The sequence below is a fragment of the Limulus polyphemus genome, unplaced genomic scaffold, assembly GCF_000517525.1.
Source record: "Limulus polyphemus unplaced genomic scaffold, Limulus_polyphemus-2.1.2 Scaffold1003, whole genome shotgun sequence".
Classification (NCBI taxonomy): Eukaryota; Metazoa; Arthropoda; class Merostomata; order Xiphosura; family Limulidae; genus Limulus; species Limulus polyphemus.
The window spans coordinates 243,218-246,802 of record NW_013666613.1 but is presented as its reverse complement, the minus strand read 5'-3'; the positions used below and the strand labels follow the sequence as shown (position 1 = coordinate 246,802).

At 36.3% G+C, this 3,585-nt stretch overlaps 1 protein-coding gene across 2 annotated transcripts in view; it reads left to right on the top strand.

Annotated features, from left to right (window-relative positions):
• Positions 1 to 3,585, top strand: part of LOC106461645 (rab3 GTPase-activating protein non-catalytic subunit-like) — an 80,451-nt gene that overhangs the window by 58,606 nt on the left and 18,260 nt on the right. The gene's annotated exons all lie outside the window — the stretch shown is intronic.

The following is a 3,585-nucleotide window of genomic DNA, read 5'->3' as shown; positions in this document are numbered from 1 at the left end:
GTGCTTGTTGTGGCAAAGAATAGTTTTTGTAAAACAATTTGATACTAAGTTGTGAAGAAACACTCATTCCAAAGAAAACAGAAGTGCATAATTATGAATAATACCTTTATTATAATGTTAATTTTTAGCTATAATGTATTTATTTTCACATATTGTTTTTAACATAGAATATAATACTTAATAAGTGTGATGAAAATACTTGTCATTCCCTCTCATCAGTTACTAGGATGGTTGCTGGCTTTCTGAATTAAAGGCATTCAATTTCTGTTAACAAAGCATCGTAACAAACCTGCAAAATTATAGCAAAATGTTTTTTGATATTCAATCACAAAATTAAGAACTTGTGTTTAACTCAGACTAATATCATGGCACTTTTAAGTTTAATCAATATACAAATAAAAGTGGTTAGCATCTGTTGGAATTTAAGTAACAAACCTTTTTTTTTTAAATGAAATGATGTACATAGAATATGTTTATGTATTTCATTTTGTGAGAATATTTGCTGCAAAAGTTTTTAGTTAGCATGTTTTGTTTTGTTTTTTAATTTCATTCTGAGATCTGTTACCCCATGAACTTGTTTGTTACTGGTTGAAAATATTATGAAATCATGAAATGGTTGTTCCCAAAATGCTTACATAATAAATTAAATATTTTAAGTATGATGATTCATGCTTTAGGTTTTGGTAAAAAATGGAAATAATTTGTAACCTATGGGTAAAATTGTTCAGCTAATATTTGCTTCAATGATTTTATGATACTAATATACCATATTTGCTCCTTTAAGCACTCCTGTTCCTATAAATGCCTGCCACCCATTTGTTTGAGAAAGTACAAATCCTAGTCAGCTGTGAGATAGATATGTAACAAGATATTGAATGTATAGTATTTAAAAATAATTGTACTTTTATATGTAGTGTTATTTGCCATTACTTTGGTAAAATTAAATTTTAAAGTGTTTTTTTGTTTTTTACAGTACTTTGAAGTCTATGCATGCATTTACTTAAGTTAAAAGTGTTATTTCACTTTTTCCATAATGTGGTGGTTCATTAAGTGCAAAAGTCAGTGGCAGTAGAGTTTAACACTGTGAAGGTCATGATTGGACATACCTGTAGTTAATATTTTCAGTAATCAGCCATTTTCTGATGTTTAAATAACTGCTACGAAAGTAATACTCACCTCCTCACACAGAATAGCTTCTTTCCTTTTGAGTTTATATGGTCTACCAAAGAGATTTGCATCCCTTTGGCCTTGTGAAAACTTCCATTTAATCTCATGTGAAACAATGTGAACTTGCACCTCTGCATGATGACGTCGTCACCACAGCAAAATCCTCCATCAATAGGAGTGTGACACACCTTCATGTGCAATGACTTCCTCTACATTCGCTCTCCTGTGTCCTCATTCTTATCTATGGCACTTTTTATCCTGAGTTTGCTGAGCTTTGCAAGTTTTTCAATTTTCACTTGATAGAGTTTATTATGCTCAACATGAATTCACATTTTAATGTGACTACTTCTAATGCTGATGTGAGGGAAGAATCTCCTCTCACAGAACAATTTACCCACATTTCTGCTAGAATATCATTATCTGCGGAAGACAAGACACCCACCTTCCATCATGTGGTGGGGTCCATTATGCAGCCAGGACCCTCTGCTTCCATCCCTTCACCTTATTTCGAGTCTGAAATTGAAGAGAATGAATTTGAGCACCTCCCTTTTTGCATTAGGAACTACTCTACCTTATGAATAATACTGCCAGACTTCCTCTAATTTTCTTCACCCTATTTCTCAGATAGGTACAGTTATTTCCCTTACTTCATTGTCTTTTGACTCTTCCCATTCACTTTTACATAAACCTTATTCTCACAATTTTTTTTTATTTTGTTCTTCCCTTATTATATCTGTACATGCCAATTCCTTTTGGGTTTGACTTCACTCCCATGGTTTTATGCTTCATCCTCCCTACCTAACTGACTCCTGTGTTCTTCCCTTTAGTAATTCAGATTTCCCATTTCTTGAAGCCCAATTTTTGGAATCACTTTTGCCACTTTGTGGGTTGGATTCATTATCTGCTCTTTCCTTATCATTGGTAAAAGAATAGCCCAAGAGTTGGCTAGCTGCCTTCCCTCTAGTGTTTCACTGCTAAATTATAGATGGATAGTTCAGATAGCCCTCATGTAGCTTTACACAAACTTCCAAACAAACCAAACCTATTCATCTACTGAGATCACATTTCCCAGTTCTGTGCTCTTCCATTTGGTATAGCATCAATCCCTTTGTATTTTCATTCACATTATGTGGGCCTTTGCTTGACTTTTTCACATTCTGGGTCTTCAATTCCATTTTATATCGGCAACAGGCTTCACCTCACCCATTCTCAGGCGTAATTCTCCTAACACATTTCCATTCTTCTTCATGAATCCAATTATTTAGGATAGCTTGTCAATTTACCTATTTCTTCTTTACCCTGACCCTATTTCTCTTCCATTTGGGAATTCTTTTTGACTCATCTCAGCCACGTCCAACCTTCTCCCATTTGCCTACTGAACTTTGTTTCATACTTTGTACTCACTTTCTGCATGAGAGGTTCTTTCTCCTTTGGAGACCATGGCTTTTCTGGAACCTTTCTTGCCACTTGGCCATGCACATATACATCCTCTACAGTGGATGTTGCATGACCATTGGAACCTTTTCAGGGTTCTGTTGTTCTCACTTATTCACCTTCTTCTTCAGGAGGATCTTGGTTGGTGACTCGACCGCTCCAACACCACCTCCGACATTCCCTTAGCTCCTCCCAAACAGCACCTTCACCTATTTGTGTATGCTTTTCTTTAGAATGAATGATGGTCAAATCCAGGCTCTTGGTTCCTGGAAGAGCATTCTCTATTTATCACACCTTTGAACTGCTTGCTGTCCATTGGATATCCTTACATTTCCTTTAATTTTGATCCATTTGGATAGTTCCAAGTTCCACAGTTATGTGTCATATCCACTGACAAAAGAACACTCACTCCAGGTCCCCCTGCTTCCTGACATTGGACCTTCTCCTTTGGGTCCATTCTAATAGAGTGAGTTTAATAGCCTATCATGTTCTGGGTCCACTGATGATCATCATGGGCTGTCTTTCTAAACAAAGCAATGTCCTGCACACAGAATAGTCCCTCTAATCACAAGTCTTTCATTGATCTGCTCTCAACTTGATACTCCCCATGTAGATGCCTTTACCACACCCCTCAAAGCCAAACTTTCTCTCTGTGGAATTGAGTATGCATTTTGGAAGTTAACATTTTCCTTACCTGAAAATTTATTTCCAATAGATATTCACCTCTTCACACATAACCACCCATTCTTTTTACTTTTCTGGTGCACATTTCTTTATTGCTTCATCAAGTGAGAATGTAGAGCGAGTTACTACACATTGAGGTGTGTTTCAATCCTATTGGTGGAGGGTTCTGCTGCATGATGATGTCATCCTGCAGTGGAGCAAATTCACGTGAGGTTAGGTGGGAGTTTTCACAAGGCTGGTGGCTTGCACATCTCTTTGGTAGATCATTTGAATTCATGAAAGAGTCTTTCTGTGTACTGA